This window comes from Salvelinus alpinus, chromosome 18 (assembly GCF_045679555.1).
Source record: "Salvelinus alpinus chromosome 18, SLU_Salpinus.1, whole genome shotgun sequence".
Classification (NCBI taxonomy): Eukaryota; Metazoa; Chordata; class Actinopteri; order Salmoniformes; family Salmonidae; genus Salvelinus; species Salvelinus alpinus.
In genome coordinates, this window is record NC_092103.1 from 2,004,229 (window position 1) to 2,022,121 (window position 17,893).

At 45.1% G+C, this 17,893-nt stretch overlaps 10 non-coding genes across 10 annotated transcripts; all 10 read right to left on the minus strand.

The window, feature by feature from the left end:
• Positions 1 to 59: 59 nt before the first annotated feature.
• On the minus strand, positions 60 to 130 carry trnag-gcc (transfer RNA glycine (anticodon GCC)). The gene has a single exon. It is a non-coding gene; the product is annotated as a tRNA-Gly (tRNA).
• Positions 131 to 247: 117 nt separating this feature from the next.
• On the minus strand, positions 248 to 319 carry trnad-guc (transfer RNA aspartic acid (anticodon GUC)). Its single transcript has one exon. It is a non-coding gene; the product is annotated as a tRNA-Asp (tRNA).
• A 551-nt stretch (positions 320 to 870) lies between these two features.
• Positions 871 to 941, minus strand: trnag-gcc (transfer RNA glycine (anticodon GCC)). Its single transcript has one exon. It is a non-coding gene; the product is annotated as a tRNA-Gly (tRNA).
• Positions 942 to 1,058: 117 nt separating this feature from the next.
• Positions 1,059 to 1,130, minus strand: trnad-guc (transfer RNA aspartic acid (anticodon GUC)). The gene has a single exon. It is a non-coding gene; the product is annotated as a tRNA-Asp (tRNA).
• A 551-nt stretch (positions 1,131 to 1,681) lies between these two features.
• trnag-gcc (transfer RNA glycine (anticodon GCC)) lies at positions 1,682 to 1,752 on the minus strand. The gene has a single exon. It is a non-coding gene; the product is annotated as a tRNA-Gly (tRNA).
• Positions 1,753 to 1,869: 117 nt separating this feature from the next.
• On the minus strand, positions 1,870 to 1,941 carry trnad-guc (transfer RNA aspartic acid (anticodon GUC)). Its single transcript has one exon. It is a non-coding gene; the product is annotated as a tRNA-Asp (tRNA).
• A 551-nt stretch (positions 1,942 to 2,492) lies between these two features.
• On the minus strand, positions 2,493 to 2,563 carry trnag-gcc (transfer RNA glycine (anticodon GCC)). The gene has a single exon. It is a non-coding gene; the product is annotated as a tRNA-Gly (tRNA).
• A 117-nt stretch (positions 2,564 to 2,680) lies between these two features.
• trnad-guc (transfer RNA aspartic acid (anticodon GUC)) lies at positions 2,681 to 2,752 on the minus strand. The gene has a single exon. It is a non-coding gene; the product is annotated as a tRNA-Asp (tRNA).
• Positions 2,753 to 3,303: 551 nt separating this feature from the next.
• On the minus strand, positions 3,304 to 3,374 carry trnag-gcc (transfer RNA glycine (anticodon GCC)). The gene has a single exon. It is a non-coding gene; the product is annotated as a tRNA-Gly (tRNA).
• Positions 3,375 to 3,491: 117 nt separating this feature from the next.
• Positions 3,492 to 3,563, minus strand: trnad-guc (transfer RNA aspartic acid (anticodon GUC)). The gene has a single exon. It is a non-coding gene; the product is annotated as a tRNA-Asp (tRNA).
• Between the last annotated feature and the right edge of the window lie 14,330 nt (positions 3,564 to 17,893).

Below are 17,893 nucleotides of genomic sequence, written 5' to 3' on the forward strand. Positions count from 1 at the left end.
ACAGAGATTTCTTTCCCAGGGGTTTGGATACTTGTCGAAATTACATGTTCAAAACTTCCTGCATTGGCCGGGAATCGAACCCGGGCCTCCCGCGTGGCAGGCGAGAATTCTACCACTGAACAACCAATGCCTTGCAAAGCAGTGATAACCCCAAAGGCTGGAAATCGTATCATAAAGCTTAAATTCCAAGCATATGTTCTGCTTTGTGGGCTCAGTGACATTGTACACCCTAACAAAACAGTCCTTCCTCCCCGTCGGGGAATTGAACCCCGGTCTCCCGCGTGACAGGCGGGGATACTCACCACTATACTAACGAGGAGCACATGGGTTGGCCATTTGAAAATAAGTGGAGCATTGGTACTAACCCTAAATGTGGAGTGTTGGGCGTTAACCCTTCTATCAAAAACATCTGTAGAGACTGAATGGTTAGAGCTAGAAACCTGTATGACCCGTCTTTGGAAAGCTGAGACTCGCACGAACACGTACATGTAATCGATTCTGCTCTATACCGCTCACAAGCCAGGCAATAGTGGTTAGAAGGTGAGGCGCTTGTGGGAAATCCCAGGACATTGTTGTCACAAATGCCAAACTCAAGACAGTTGTCACTGACTAGTTGGATATTCGTTTCCCATTTAACAACTTAAACCTTGCACAAAGTAAATCACCTCACACTGGAAATCTACAATGGATTCACCAAAGTCTACTGAGAATGCGTAAATGTGCAAACTGTAAATGAAAGCAAACTCTGATTTTTCAAGAGTCAGATGAGAATTCTACCAAGAACAGAGTTCTCTGTTAGCCTGGCAATCTAACAGAGATTTCTTTCCCAGGGGTTTGGATACTTGTCGAAATTACATGTTCAAAACTTCCTGCATTGGCCGGGAATCGAACCCGGGCCTCCCGCGTGGCAGGCGAGAATTCTACCACTGAACAACCAATGCCTTGCAAAGCAGTGATAACCCCAAAGGCTGGAAATCGTATCATAAAGCTTAAATTCCAAGCATATGTTCTGCTTTGTGGGCTCAGTGACATTGTACACCCTAACAAAACAGTCCTTCCTCCCCGTCGGGGAATTGAACCCCGGTCTCCCGCGTGACAGGCGGGGATACTCACCACTATACTAACGAGGAGCACATGGGTTGGCCATTTGAAAATAAGTGGAGCATTGGTACTAACCCTAAATGTGGAGTGTTGGGCGTTAACCCTTCTATCAAAAACATCTGTAGAGACTGAATGGTTAGAGCTAGAAACTAGTATGACCCGTCTTTGGAAAGCTGAGACTCGCACGAACACGTACATGTAATCGATTCTGCTCTATACCGCTCACAAGCCAGGCAATAGTGGTTAGAAGGTGAGGCGCTTGTGGGAAATCCCAGGACATTGTTGTCACAAATGCCAAACTCAAGACAGTTGTCACTGACTAGTTGGATATTCGTTTCCCATTTAACAACTTAAACCTTGCACAAAGTAAATCACCTCACACTGGAAATCTACAATGGATTCACCAAAGTCTACTGAGAATGCGTAAATGTGCAAACTGTAAATGAAAGCAAACTCTGATTTTTCAAGAGTCAGATGAGAATTCTACCAAGAACAGAGTTCTCTGTTAGCCTGGCAATCTAACAGAGATTTCTTTCCCAGGGGTTTGGATACTTGTCGAAATTACATGTTCAAAACTTCCTGCATTGGCCGGGAATCGAACCCGGGCCTCCCGCGTGGCAGGCGAGAATTCTACCACTGAACAACCAATGCCTTGCAAAGCAGTGATAACCCCAAAGGCTGGAAATCGTATCATAAAGCTTAAATTCCAAGCATATGTTCTGCTTTGTGGGCTCAGTGACATTGTACACCCTAACAAAACAGTCCTTCCTCCCCGTCGGGGAATTGAACCCCGGTCTCCCGCGTGACAGGCGGGGATACTCACCACTATACTAACGAGGAGCACATGGGTTGGCCATTTGAAAATAAGTGGAGCATTGGTACTAACCCTAAATGTGGAGTGTTGGGCGTTAACCCTTCTATCAAAAACATCTGTAGAGACTGAATGGTTAGAGCTAGAAACTAGTATGACCCGTCTTTGGAAAGCTGAGACTCGCACGAACACGTACATGTAATCGATTCTGCTCTATACCGCTCACAAGCCAGGCAATAGTGGTTAGAAGGTGAGGCGCTTGTGGGAAATCCCAGGACATTGTTGTCACAAATGCCAAACTCAAGACAGTTGTCACTGACTAGTTGGATATTCGTTTCCCATTTAACAACTTAAACCTTTCACAAAGTAAATCACCTCACACTGGAAATCTACAATGGATTCACCAAAGTCTACTGAGAATGCGTAAATGTGCAAACTGTAAATGAAAGCAAACTCTGATTTTTCAAGAGTCAGATGAGAATTCTACCAAGAACAGAGTTCTCTGTTAGCCTGGCAATCTAACAGAGATTTCTTTCCCAGGGGTTTGGATACTTGTCGAAATTACATGTTCAAAACTTCCTGCATTGGCCGGGAATCGAACCCGGGCCTCCCGCGTGGCAGGCGAGAATTCTACCACTGAACAACCAATGCCTTGCAAAGCAGTGATAACCCCAAAGGCTGGAAATCGTATCATAAAGCTTAAATTCCAAGCATATGTTCTGCTTTGTGGGCTCAGTGACATTGTACACCCTAACAAAACAGTCCTTCCTCCCCGTCGGGGAATTGAACCCCGGTCTCCCGCGTGACAGGCGGGGATACTCACCACTATACTAACGAGGAGCACATGGGTTGGCCATTTGAAAATAAGTGGAGCATTGGTACTAACCCTAAATGTGGAGTGTTGGGCGTTAACCCTTCTATCAAAAACATCTGTAGAGACTGAATGGTTAGAGCTAGAAACTAGTATGACCCGTCTTTGGAAAGCTGAGACTCGCACGAACACGTACATGTAATCGATTCTGCTCTATACCGCTCACAAGCCAGGCAATAGTGGTTAGAAGGTGAGGCGCTTGTGGGAAATCCCAGGACATTGTTGTCACAAATGCCAAACTCAAGACAGTTGTCACTGACTAGTTGGATATTCGTTTCCCATTTAACAACTTAAACCTTGCACAAAGTAAATCACCTCACACTGGAAATCTACAATGGATTCACCAAAGTCTACTGAGAATGCGTAAATGTGCAAACTGTAAATGAAAGCAAACTCTGATTTTTCAAGAGTCAGATGAGAATTCTACCAAGAACAGAGTTCTCTGTTAGCCTGGCAATCTAACAGAGATTTCTTTCCCAGGGGTTTGGATACTTGTCGAAATTACATGTTCAAAACTTCCTGCATTGGCCGGGAATCGAACCCGGGCCTCCCGCGTGGCAGGCGAGAATTCTACCACTGAACAACCAATGCCTTGCAAAGCAGTGATAACCCCAAAGGCTGGAAATCGTATCATAAAGCTTAAATTCCAAGCATATGTTCTGCTTTGTGGGCTCAGTGACATTGTACACCCTAACAAAACAGTCCTTCCTCCCCGTCGGGGAATTGAACCCCGGTCTCCCGCGTGACAGGCGGGGATACTCACCACTATACTAACGAGGAGCACATGGGTTGGCCATTTGAAAATAAGTGGAGCATTGGTACTAACCCTAAATGTGGAGTGTTGGGCGTTAACCCTTCTATCAAAAACATCTGTAGAGACTGAATGGTTAGAGCTAGAAACTAGTATGACCCGTCTTTGGAAAGCTGAGACTCGCACGAACACGTACATGTAATCGATTCTGCTCTATACCGCTCACAAGCCAGGCAATAGTGGTTAGAAGGTGAGGCGCTTGTGGGAAATCCCAGGACATTGTTGTCACAAATGCCAAACTCAAGACAGTTGTCACTGACTAGTTGGATATTCGTTTCCCATTTAACAACTTAAACCTTGCACAAAGTAAATCACCTCACACTGGAAATCTACAATGGATTCACCAAAGTCTACTGAGAATGCGTAAATGTCCAAAATGTAAATGAAAGCAAACTCTGATTTTTCAAGAGTCAGATGAGAATTCTACCAAGAACAGAGTTTTCTGTTAGCCTGGCAATCTAACAGAGATTTCTTTCCCAGGGGTTTGGATACTTGTCGAAATTACATGTTCAAAACTTCCTGCATTGGCCGGGAATCGAACCCGGGCCTCCCGCGTGGCAGGCGAGAATTTTGCCACACTTTGCCACACTCCCCGAGAGCGCTGCCTCTTTTTGGGGCTGCCTCTCTGGCTTCCAGCCGTGCTTCCGTGCTGCCTCCTCATACCACCGCCTCTCGGCTTTAGCTGCCTCCAGCTCTTCACGAGGGCGGCGATATTCTCCAGGTTGTGCCCAGGGTCCTCCGCCGTCCAGAATTTCCTCCCAAGTCCATGAGTCCTGCGATCGCTGCTGCTTTCTATTACCACGCTGCTTGGTCCTTTGTTAGTGGGTGATTCTGTAAGGGCTTTCTTAGGTAGAAGGAGAGGAGGACCAAAGCACAGCGTGGTATGTTTCCATATTTATTGGAACACTTTTTTCAATACGAACAAAAAACAATAAACAGACGAAAACCTACGAAGCTACAGTCCTGAACCTGAGAACATGAAACACATGAACGCACGAACAGGAACAATCACCCACAAACAAACAGTGAAAACAGGCTACCTTAATATGGTTCCCAATCAGAGACAATGACAAACACCTGCCTCTGATTGAGAACCATATTAGGCCAAACAACAAACCCAACATAGAAACACAAAACATAGAATGCCCACACAGCTCACATCCTGACCAACTAAACAAAGACTAAACAAAGGAAATAAGGTCAGGAACGTGACAAAAGCTTTCCATAAACAAGGTATAATACATGTTTGATGCCATTGGTAAGTAAAAATGTTTGCAGTACTGTGTAGTCGAGATGATAGTAAACACTGTGGACAATTTTCAGCAAGTTGCAACCATGAAATACAGTTATATACAGTCTTCCATAAACAAAGTCTAAAATATGTTTAACCTGTTATGGCTGCAGGCCGGTGTCGGTACACTTATGACAACAGCCCGTCCAAGTGCAGGGCGCGAAATTCAAAATATATATTTTTTTAAATATTTAACTTTCACACATTAACAAGTCCAATACAACAAATGAAAGATAAACATCTTGTGAATCCAGCCAACATGTCAGATTTTTTAAATGTTTTACAGCGAAAACACCACGTATATTTATGTTAGCTCACCACCAAATACAAAAAAGCACAGACATTTTTCACAGCACAGGTAGCATGCACAAAACCAACCAAACTAACCAAGAACCAACCAAACTAACCAAGAAACAACTTCATCAGATGACAGTTTTATAACATGTTATACAATAAATCTATGTTTTGTTCGAAAAATGTGCATATTTGAGGTATAAATCATAGTTTTACATTGCAGCTACAATCGGAAATAGCACCGAAGCAGCTAGAACAATTACAGAGACCAAATTGAAATACCTAAATACTCATCATAAAACATTTATGAAAAATACATGGTGTACAGCAAATGAAAGACAAACATCTTGTGAATCCAGCCAATATTTCCGATTCTTTAAGTGTTTTATAGCGAAAACACAATATAGTATTATATTAGCTTACTACAATAGCCTACCACACAACCCCATTCATTCAATTCAACGTTAGCGATGGCGAATAAACCAGCGAAAGATATTAATTTTTTCACTAACCTTCATAAACTTCATCAGATGACAGTCCTATAACATCATATTACACAATACATATATGGTTTGTTCGAAAATGTGCATATTTAGAGCTGAAATCCGTGGTTATACAATGTGACCATGTAGCAATTATTTTCCAGAATCACCGTATATGTTTCTGACACTCACCTATTCTGACCAAATAACTATTCATAAACTTTACTAAAAAATACATGTTGTATAGGAAATGATAGATACACTAGTTCTTAATGCAATCGCCGTGTTAGAATTCTAAACATAACTTCAGTATGACATGCAGCTTACGTTATAGCGAGAGATCGCCCAAAATCTGGGCGCAAAGTAATAGTAAACATGTTCGACAGATATATGAAATAACATCATAAATGGGTCCTACTTTTGATGATCTTCCATCAGAATGTTGTACAAGGGGTCCTTTATCCAGAACAATCGTTATTTGGTTTTAGAATGGCATTTTTCCCTCTCGAATGAGCAAGCAAAACTAGCCAAGTGGCGCTAAGCTCTCCTTCGTCACCAAACGCAAAGAACGCAACACGCCTAAACTGAGATTTACGGATCAAGGTTGGGTGACAAATAATATCTGAAACTTTGAACATCCCACGGCGCACCATTAAATCCATTATTAAAAAATGGAAAGAATATGGCACCACAAAAAAACAGTCACCAAAACTTACGGACCAGACAAGGAGGGCATTAATCAGAAAGGCAAAAAACATACCAAAGATAACCCTGAAGGAGCTGAAAAGCTCCAAAGCGGAGATTTGAGTATCTGTCCATAGGACCACTTTAAGCCGTACACTCCACAGAGCTGGGCTTTATGAAAGTGTGTCCAGAAAAAAAGCCATTCCTAAAAGAAAAAAAATAAGCATGCACGTTTGGTGTTCGCCAAAGACTCCCCCCAACATATGGAAGAGGGTACTCTGGTCAGATGAGACTAAAATCTAGGTTTTTGGCCATCAAGGAAAACATTATGTCTGGAGCAAACCCAACACCTCATCACCCCGAGAACATCATCCCCACAGTGAAGCATGGTGGTGACAGCATCATGCTGTGGGGATGTTTTTCATCGGCAGGGACTGGGAAACTGGTCAGAATTGAAGGAATGATGGATGGCGCTAAATACAGGGAAATTCTTGAGGGAAACCTGCTTCAGTCTTCCAGAGATTTGAGACCGGGACAGATGTTCACCTTCCAGCAGGACAATGACCCTACGCATACTGCTAAAGCAACACTCGAGTGGTTTAAGGAGAAACATTTAAATGTCTTGGAATGGCCTAGTCAAAGCCCAGACCTCAATCCAACTGAGAATCTGTGGTATGACTTAAAGATTGCTGTCCACCAGTGGAACCCATCCAACTTTAAGGAGCTGGAGCAGTTTTGCCTTGAAGAATGGGAAAAAATCCCAGTAGCAAGATGTGCCAAGCTTATAGAGACATACCCCAATAGACTTGCAGCTGTAATTGCGGCAAAAGGTGGCTCTACAAAGTATTGACTTTGGGGGGGTGAATAGTTATGCACACTCAAGTTTACAGTTTTTTGTCTTATTTCTTGTTTGTTTCACAATAAAACTTATTTAGCATCTTCAAAGTGTGTTGTGTAAATCAAATTATACAATGGTTTTCTAATGATCAATTAGCCTTTTAAAATGATAAACTTGGATTAGCTAACACAACGTGCCATTGGAACACAGGAGTGATGGTTGCTGATAAAGAGCCTCTGTACGCCTATGTAGATATTCCATAAAAAATCTGCTGTTGCCAGCAACGAAAGTAATTTACAACTTTAACAATGTCTACACTGTATTTCTGATCAATTTGATGTTATTTTAAATGGATATTTATTTTCTTTCAAAAACAAGGACATTAAGTGACCCCAAACTTTGGAACGGTAGTGTATTTTAAGTAGAACTCAGACTTGTGTGATAAGTGTGTCTCTCCTCATTTGATAGCATTTAGAATTTCCACCACAGTATCCAATTGTCATATTTGAGTAAAAGTTAAGATACCTTCATAGAAAATGACTGAAGTAAAAGTGAAAGTCACCCAGTAAAATAGTCTTTGAGTAAAAGTCTAAAAGTGTTTGGTTTTAAATTTACTTAAGTTTCAAAGGCAAATTGAATTGGTAAAATATACTTAAAAACAAACGTAAAAGTGCAAGGATAAATCAGTTCGATTTCCTTATGTAAGCTAACCAGAAGGCAAGATCTTCATTTTTTTTACATTTACAGAGCAAGAAGCACACGCCAACACTCTGTGCCTGAATGGGACCATTTTTCTGTCCTGCTAAGCATTCAAAATGTAACGAGTAGTTTCGGTGTCAGGGAAAATGTATGGAGTAAAAACTACATATCTTTAGGAATGTAGTAAAGTAAAAGTGGTCAAAAAATATAAATATTAATGTAAAGTACAGACACCCCAAAAAACTACTGAGGTATTTTTACACCACTGGATTGACCATACCTGATGTGCTTCACCAGGTTCTCGCTCATATGTCTCTCCGCGTTAGGGGAACCAGTAGGGTCCAGGACAATGGCAGAGTGGGTCCTACGATTGACATACTAAACACAAGCGGTAATTCCAAGTCAGTATATCAAAATGGCCTCAAACATAACATATTCAAGAATGGTACTGTCTAATCTCTCACTAAAATGGTCATTCTTGTGGAGCTTACCAAGAGTATCCAGTGGTAGTTTCCCACGTTGCAAACTCCAATCAAGCAACTGTGATGCTCCAGATTGGTCTACAGGAATAGGAGTGAAGATACGTTTATACAGTGCGGCAGGCAATCTTTTGTCAGGCAGGTGGCAGCGTTCCCTACATTGACCCCTCTAGCCTCTTATTTAGAAACATGACACAAAAGCAACTCTGCGGACATGCCTTTACCTTTGACAAGGTGTTCTTGCGCATCACCACCTTAACCCCATGCTGGAAGACCCAGCCACGACCCATCTTCAATGCTCTTTCTGAGGGAAGGAGGTTGTTGGCCAAGATCTCGCGATACATGGCCCCATCCATCCTCCCCTCAATACGGTGCAGTCGTCCTGTCCCCTTTGCAGAAAAGCATCCCCAAAGAATAATGTTTCCACCTCCACGCTTCACGGTTGGGATGGTGTTCTTGGGGTTGTACTCATCCTTCTTCTTCCTCCAAACACGACGAGTGGAGTTTAGACCAAAAAGCTCTATTTTTGTCTCATCAGACCACATGACCGTCTCCCATTCCTCCTCTGGATCATCCAGATGGTCATTGGCAAATTTCAGACGGGCCTGGACATGCGCTGGCTTGAGCAGGGGGACCTTGCGTGCGCTGCAGGATTTTAATCCATGACGGCGTAGTGTGTTACTAATGGTTTTCTTTGAGACTGTGGTCCCAGCTCTCTTCAGGTCATTGACCAGGTCCTGCCGTGTAGTTCTGGGCTGATCCCACACCTTCCTCATGATCATTGATGCCCCACGAGGTGAGATCTTGCATGGAGCCCCAGACTGAGGGTGATTGACCGTCATCTTGAACTTCTTCCATTTTCTAATAATTGCGCCAAAAGTTGTTGCCTTCTCACCAAGCTGCTTGCCTATTGTCCTGTAGCCCATCCCAGCCTTGTGCAGGTCTACAATGTTAACCCTGATGTCCTTACACAGCTCTCTGGTCTTGGCCATTGTGGAGAGGTTGGAGTCTGTTTGATTGAGTGTGTGGACAGGTGTCTTTTATACAGGTAATGAGTTCAAACAGGTGCAGTTAATACAGGTAATGAGTGGAGAACAGGAGGGCTTCTTAAAGAAAAACTAACAGGTCTGTGAGAGTCGGAATTCTTACTGGTTGGTAGGTGATCAAATACTTATGTCATGCAATAAAATGCAAATTAATTACTTAAAAATCATACAATGTGATTTTCTGGATTTTTGTTTTAGATTCCGTCTCTCACAGTTGAAGTGTACCTATGATAAAAATTACAGACCTCTACATGCTTTGTAAGTAGGAAAACCTGCAAATTCGGCAGTATATCAAATACTTGTTCTCCCCACTGTACATAAAACCCATTTGGTCCACATGGCTTAGTAAAATGGTTACCATTTTACTATACCCAAATAAGAAATGTAACTAAATAGCAACACATAAGACCGACCTGTTGATGAACGGTCGATTGTTCTTCCTGGTGTTTGGCGCCCGTCTGGACATGCTCCTTGGTGGCACACTTATGGCCAGAGCGTTTTGCGGCCAGATGCCTTGTCCTCAGCTTTATTGGCATAGGACTGTCCACACTTCCGCCAATGGCCAGTACAGCTGCCAGTCGGTGGACACACCTCTGGGCACTGTCAGAAGCAGAGCAGGAGCATGTCTCCGTTGGCAACAGAGTAACAACATGCTGCTTGTCTGAGAAGCCCTGGTAGAGGAACAATTTGGTGCTTGGAACCAGGAGGATTCATCCTTTTGCACAATCATCCTGGCCAAGGCCTCTGGCTCCAGTTTCTGCCATGACAACCTCTTCTGGTGCCACACAGGATTGGATGCCTTCAGCAAAAGACACCATGTCTTACTCTGACATGTGGTATGGGAAACTGGTGGTGAGCGTTCGCCTGTAAAATTGCTCATGGCACTCAGGGGTCAGGTGGAAATTCCCTAGGTTACCTTAGCCCCGCAGCACTTCCCTCAAGGCATTGGTTTGGAGTTGGTAGAGTAGATAAACCAATTTATCTACTCTGACCTTCTTCCATCCAACCAATGCCTTGAGGACAGCATTGAAGCTCTCTGAGCAGTTGTTGGTAATTCCATCTGACTGGATGCCCAAGCTGTTGAGCACATATTGTGCGCTCTCGTCCATGGCGTCAGACAGCGACTGATGGAAATTAGCCATGAAATCAGGGCTCCAGTGAAGGCACACCCTCTCCAGTGTGCATTTGTAGTCACTCCTTGATTTCATGGCCAAGAGCTCTTTGATGGCCTGTTAGTAATCGGCCACAGCTTCAGCACCCTCTGACCCCATCTTGTGCTTCAGATTGTTGGAGATGTGGTTCCAGGAATTGACAATCCTGGCTTGCGGCAGCTCAGACTGGATTGCCTCCTCAATATCCGCCTCACGGTCTGTGCAGAGATTGCTGTTGATATTTGGGGAAGGAATAAAGGATGGTGCGAAAGAACTGTTTGTGGTTTTCCATGTGCCGGGTGGTGTGAATGAGGAATGCAAGGGGAAGGACAGGTGCCTCTTGAAATGCAACATGATGAAAAACAAGGGGTGAAACATAAAAACGTGGTGTCATAGTGAAAAATGTGTGCCCCTTGGTGTTTGCTTTTAATAACTGCCTTGGCCTCTTCAACCATTTCTGGTGCTGCCACTACCAGAAGGGTTGCGGGTCGAGTCTCCATATGGGTGACAAATCCGGGGAGAATGTCACCCATCATATGTGTTGCCACCAAATTGTCCCGGTCCAAAACAGTGACGTCCCTTGCTCGGCCAATTGTGTTCTTCACTTGTGCCAAGTTGCGAGGTTGGTAAACTGGCATGAATGATGCATTTGGGGGTGGTGGTGGGTTGTTGGTCATGTCTGAGTATACTTTGCCAGGTGTTTCAGTCTTTCGCCGTGACATTTCATCTATAATTGAGGTAGCCGATCGGATGAAATCCCTTGCTTGCTGCTGTTGGCTGTTGCCGTGGGGGTGGGGGACATTGGAGTGAGCCTCCTCACCAAAGTAGTGAATTAGCACAGGAGTATCAGGCTGGTGAATCAACTCATACTCCCTTTTTTGGAACCCTGGTGCTTCCTTTCCTGCATAGTACCGCACCCTTAGTTTTGGTGAACGGCGAGGAAGGCTGTGGGATCCCTTCTGAATCCATATTTTTTGGTCCGCCTTCCAGTCCTCACATGACGAGGAACTACCTGCAAACAGAAAAATGTCTCCAGGCTTGAGGTGGAGTGGTGGAAGGTGGGATACCTTAGCGGGATCAACTGTTTCAATCATTTCAGCTGCTTGTGCTGGTGTATACTTGCTGGGGTAGTGATTGGGGGACCTGGGGTGGTGATGGGGCAATCTGGGAGACGGAGTGGGGTTGTGCATTGGCCATCCTTCCCTTACTCCACACGTCGTAGAGTTGACGGCGATAGCTTAGGGTGTTAGACCTTTCCAGTTCAATGACTATCACAGAAAATAATCAATTTTCCTGATGGTAGCTCGCTGCTGTAACTTCCTCTGGTGAGAGGCCTTTCAACAACTGAGGCAAAGTCATCAAAAGTTGGAGCCCTCTTTCTCTTTGGCATTCTGACAAGGAACATTACATTGGTATAAGTATTGAGATCACACTTAGGACAAGTTTTCAAGGCAGTTAACTAACTATATGGAATGTTATATGGAAAAATATCCCCTAGTGTCTCAAATAGTTTACCAAGCCAGACTGGGGTACATTCAGAATTAAATTGAGACCTGTTACATTCTACTTAAATTACATCATTTTGAATTAAAATCATCTGCATGCAGAGTTTGACATTGAAGGTCAAGGAAATGGATTTAAAGTGAATTCTATTCTTTGAAAAAATAAAACCATATCCCTCCTGTAATCAGTGATCATTTCTAAATACATGACTTGCCAAATCATGTCTAAGCAATTATGCTATCATTCATAACCAGTGGGCTGCAGGTATAAGGGACTTAAGCAGTAGCTAGTGGGCCACCTACCATTACCATTATTAGGATGAATTTACTAAAGAATTCAGTCACTTACTATTGTATTAGAATAGTAAAATACACAAGGTGAAATTGAGATTTGGTTCTGAATCACAGCAGTTGGTTATCAAATAAAAGTTTGTCACATACACAGTAATTGTCACGATCGTGTGGAGAGACGGACCAAGGCGCAGCGTGATATTGATACATCTTCTCTTTATTAATGAAGATGAATGAACACAACACGACACACTTTAACAAACTAACAAAAAACAACAAACGACCATGAAGCTAAATAACGTAAGTGCACAGACAAGCAACAAACGTTCTACATAGACAATTACCCACAAACACCTAAAGCCTATGGCTACCTTAAATATGGCTCCCAATCAGAGACAACAATAACCAGCTGTCTCTGATTGAGAACCAAATCAGGCAACCATAGACTTTCCTAAACAACTACACTCAACCATAGACAATTCTAAACACCTACACTGAACACAACCCCATCTACTCTATGAAACCCCCTCAACCATACAAACCACACTAGACAATACAAAAACACATACTAACCCATGTCACACCCTGACCTAACTAAAATACTAATGAAAACAAAGATAACTAAGGCCAGGGTGTGACATAACCCCCCCCTTAAGGTGCGAACTCCGGACGCACCAGCATAAAGTCTATGGGAGGGTTTGGGTGGGCGTCTGTCCATGGTGGCGGCTCTGGTACTGGTCGTGGTCCCCACCCCACCATAGTCACTACCCGCTTTCGTAGCCTCCTCCAAATGTCCACCCTCCAACTTAACCCCACTGGATTCAGGGGCAGCACCGGACTTAGTGGCAGCACCGGACTAAGAGGCAGCACCGGACTAAGGGGCAGCACCGGGATAAGGGGCAGCACCGGGATAAGGGGCAGCACCGGACTAAGGGGCAGCACCGGACTAAGGGGCAGCCCCGGACGAAGGGGCAGCCCCGGACTAAGGGGCAGCACCGGACTAAATGGCGGATCCTGGCTGGACAGCTCTGGCGGATCCTGGCTGGACGGCTCTGGCGGATCCTGGCTGGACGGCTTTGGCGGATCCTGGCTGGCTGACGGATCTGGCTGCTCATGGCTGGCTGACGGATCTGGCTGCTCGAGGCTGGCTGACGGATCTGGCTGCTCGAGGCTGGCTGACGGATCTGGCTGCTCATGGCTGGCTGACGGATCTGGCTGCTCATGGCTGGCTGACGGATCTGGCTGCTCATGGCTGGCTGACGGATCTGGCTGCTCATGGCTGGCTGACGGATCTGGCTGCTCCTGGCTCTCTGGCGGCTCTGGCAGATCCTGTCTGGTTGGCGGCTCTGGCAGATCCTGTCTGGTTGGCGGCTCTGGCAGATCCTGTCTGGTTGGCGGCTCTGGCAGATCCTGTCTGGTTGGCGGCTCTGGCAGATCCTGTCTGGTTGGCGGCTCTGGCAGATCCTGTCTGGTTGGCGGCTCTGGCAGATCCTGTCTGGTTGGCGGCTCTAGCGGCTCCTGACTGACGAACGGCTCTGACGGCTCGGGACTGACGAACGGCTCTAATGGCTCGGGACAGACGGATGGCTCAGATGGCGCTGGGGAGACGGATGGCTCAGATGGCGCTGGGGAGACGGATGGCTCAGATGGCGCTGGGGAGACGGATGGCTCAGATGGCGCTGGGGAGACGGATGGCTCAGATGGCGCTGGGGAGACGGATGGCTCAGATGGCGCTGGGGAGACGGATGGCTCAGATGGCGCTGGGGAGACGGACGGCTCAGATGGCGCTGGGGAGACGGATGGCTCAGATGGCGCTGGGGAGACGGATGGCTCAGATGGCGCTGGGGAGACGGATGGCTCTGGCCGTATGAGGCGCACTGTAGGCCTGGTGCGTGGTGCCGGAACTGGTGGTACCGGGCTGGGGACACGCATCTCAAGGCTAGTGCGGGGAGAAGGAACAGGGCATACTGGACCCTGGAGACGCACATTAGGCCTAGTGCGTGGTGCCGGCACTGGTGGTACCGGGCTGGGAACACGCACTTCAAGGCTAGTGCGGGGAGCAGCAACAGGATGCACAGGACTCTGGAGACGCACAGGAGGCTTGGTGCGTGGCGTAGGCACTGGTGGTAATGGGCTGGAGACACGCACCATTGGACGAGTGCGTGGAGGAGGAACAGGGCTCTGGAGACACACTGGAAGCCTGGTGCGTGGTGTAGGCACTGGTGGAACTGGACTGGGGCGGGGAGGTGGCGCCGGAAATACCGGACCGTGCAGGCGTAATGGCTCCCTTGAGCATTGAGCCTGCCCAACCTTACCTGGTTGAATGCTCCCCGTCGCCCGACCAGTGCGGGGAGGTGGAATAACCCGCACCGGGCTATGTAGGTGAACCGGGGACACCATGCGTAAGGCTGGTGCCATGTAAGCCGGCCCGAGGAGATGCACTGGTGGCCAGATAGGTAGAGCCGGCTTCATGGCACTTGGCTCAATGCTCAATCTAGCCCTACCAGTGCGGGGAGGTGGAATAACCCGCACTGGGCTATGCACACGTACAGGAGACACCATGCGCTCTACTGCGTAACACGGTGTCTGCCCGTACTCCCGCTCTCCACGGTTAGCCTGGGAAGTGGGCGCAGGTCTCCTACCTGCCCTCGGCCCACTACCTCCTAGCCCCCCCCAAGAAATTTTTGGGTAGTACTCACGGGCTTCCAGCCTTGCCTCCGTGCTGCCTCCTCATATCGCCGCCTCTCTGCTTTCGCTGCCTCCAGCTCAGCTTTGGGACGGCGATATTCTCCAGGTTGAGCCCAAGGTCCCTTTCCATCCAATATCTCCTCCCATGTCCAAGAATCCTTGATGCCTTGCTCCTGTTGCCGCTTGTCACGCTGCTTGATCCTTTGGTGGGTAATTCTGTCACGATCGTGTGGAGAGACGGACCAAGGCGCAGCGTGATATTGATACATCTTCACTTTATTAATGAAGATGAATGAACACAACACGACACGACACACTTTAACAAACTAACAAAAAACAACAAACGACCGTGAAGCTAAATAACGTAAGTGCACAGACAAGCAACAAACGTTCTACATAGACAATTACCCACAAACACCTAAAGCCTATGGCTACCTTAAATATGGCTCCCAATCAGAGACAACAATAACCAGCTGTCTCTGATTGAGAACCAAATCAGGCAACCATAGACTTTCCTAAACAACTACACTCAACCATAGACAATTCTAAACACCTACACTGAACACAACCCCATCTACTCTATGAAACCCCCTCAACCATACAAACCACACTAGACAATACAAAAACACATACTAACCCATGTCACACCCTGACCTAACTAAAATACTAATGAAAACAAAGATAACTAAGGCCAGGGTGTGACAGTAATACCTAACAAAACATTTGTTTGTAGCTCCCACAATGCAGTAATACCTAACAATAGAAAACACAATCTTAAAAATGTATATAATAATTATCAGAACAAGTTGTGTAAGTCACTGAGTCACATGTCAGCTACAAACATTTAGATTGGTAAATTAGTCTAGCCAGTTGTCTAAACTTCTAGTAATAATGCCCCAATACCGATTTTGTTAAGTTACTCTCACTCAGATATGGTTAACAAACATAAGTCTTGGCAAAATGTGTAGAATTGCATGAAATTCCCTGCAATACTGCAGTGAATGCACCAACTTGTAAGTCGCTCTGGATAAGAGCGTCTGCTAAATGACTTAAATGTAAATGTAAATGTAAATACTGCACCATGGAAAAATGAGTCTAATTGCATGAAATGTGTTATAAAAGTCTATTTTGCTCCAACGTCAGGAGGGGGGAGGTGAAATGTTTTGCCAGCGAGAAATGTTTTGCCAGCACCCCAACAAAATCTCAGTTAGGGCCCCCAAAAGGCATGTTAAGATCCAAATGAACATCAGAACATGGACAGGGGGGGGGACCTGGGACTTCATCCACAAATCATCTCAGAGTAATTACTGATCTAGGATGTGTCTATAATCTTATTCTAGTTGTAAACTGCAAAACTGATCCGAGAGGAACACTTCTACTCTGAGGCACTTGATATGTAAGGCCCCAGGTTAGATTGAATGTTGACACTTGGCCCCTGGGGTTGAGTGGGGTCATATGGGTATCAAACTTCATGCTAATGAATTTACCTGGAGCAGGAGTGATGAGTTATTGCTGACGCAGATGACGCAGAGGCTCAAGTGTTTCCACTGTACGAGATATCTGTGGAATGGTTACAGACAGTATACAGGTCAGAGGTCAAAAGTCTATTATATGCAAATAACACGATTGGGTTGTCGAGCTGACAGTAGTGGCTCGCTCAATCTTTACATATATCCCTCCTTTCTTCCTCCCTAAAAGTAATCACTGATTATAAATAACTAGAAGGGTTAAACCCATGTAGTGGAGCCCTTGGTTTGACCTGCCCAATCCTATCTAAGCAGTGATTGCTTCAATGAGGGAGTAATTAGTACCAAACATCTCAGTTCTCCCAAAGTGCACCCCTTCAATTCTCTGCATGTAGAGGAAATATGGTGCAAACTCGTTTTAGCCCATGCATATGCAAATCTAATGCTTTTACATTTATGGCGAATAGTGAAAAATATTATGTGCGCCCTTCAGGAGAAGTGAGTGTTTGATGTCATTAAACTGAATTGAAATCATGATCATCATTAGTTATTTGTTACACAGACATCCGACCAAATTATGTCAAAATATTTACAGGCCACTCAAAACGACAAATTAAGAAAGACTACAAATGACCCTTTGAACATACTAAATTCCGGATGACCTCCATCCATACGGTGTTCATCACCTTATCATTTCATATAGCATGGATGACTGACTGACTGCAACAACCCTTTTTCTAACACTTTGTCAACAGTGGGTCATATAATATCAATCCAAACACAGGAATGGACTTAGCATTAGAGCAATCCTATTTCAATTCCTCTTGTGCCTCAAGGCCCCCAATAACCTCCTTTACCACAGATTTTTCAAATTCAAGAAATGTCATTTAAGGGACATGACACTCTGAAATATAATTTGGTGAAATGTTTTCATTACACTACTTTTGAAATGTGAAGATAAGTCTTACACTTTAGATTGGAGGGTCACGTCCTTTCACTTCAGTTAGATGGTTGATGTGAAAGAGCTGGCCGACGGCTTTGAAGGAGTCTGGAGGAGGCACAATGAGACATGACAATGGTATATGTATATTAAAATTATCTTTATATGAATTTTGGCATGTCTTGTGTAAAATGATGCTATGACAAATAAACCTTACCAGTCACAACTATGTCAATGAATTGTTGGAGGCACGTTCCACATTGCAGATTACTTTTAAAGCGAGTCGAGACTGATTTAGATTAACCTTGATTTATAAATAACTACTTAATATTATTTGTAGCTCAGTAATTCAGTCACAATTCACCCTTGATCGATCACAGTCTTGATGCTCTGGAACACGGCAATCTATGATTTCAAGCACTTATAATGAGCACCTAGACTACAGACA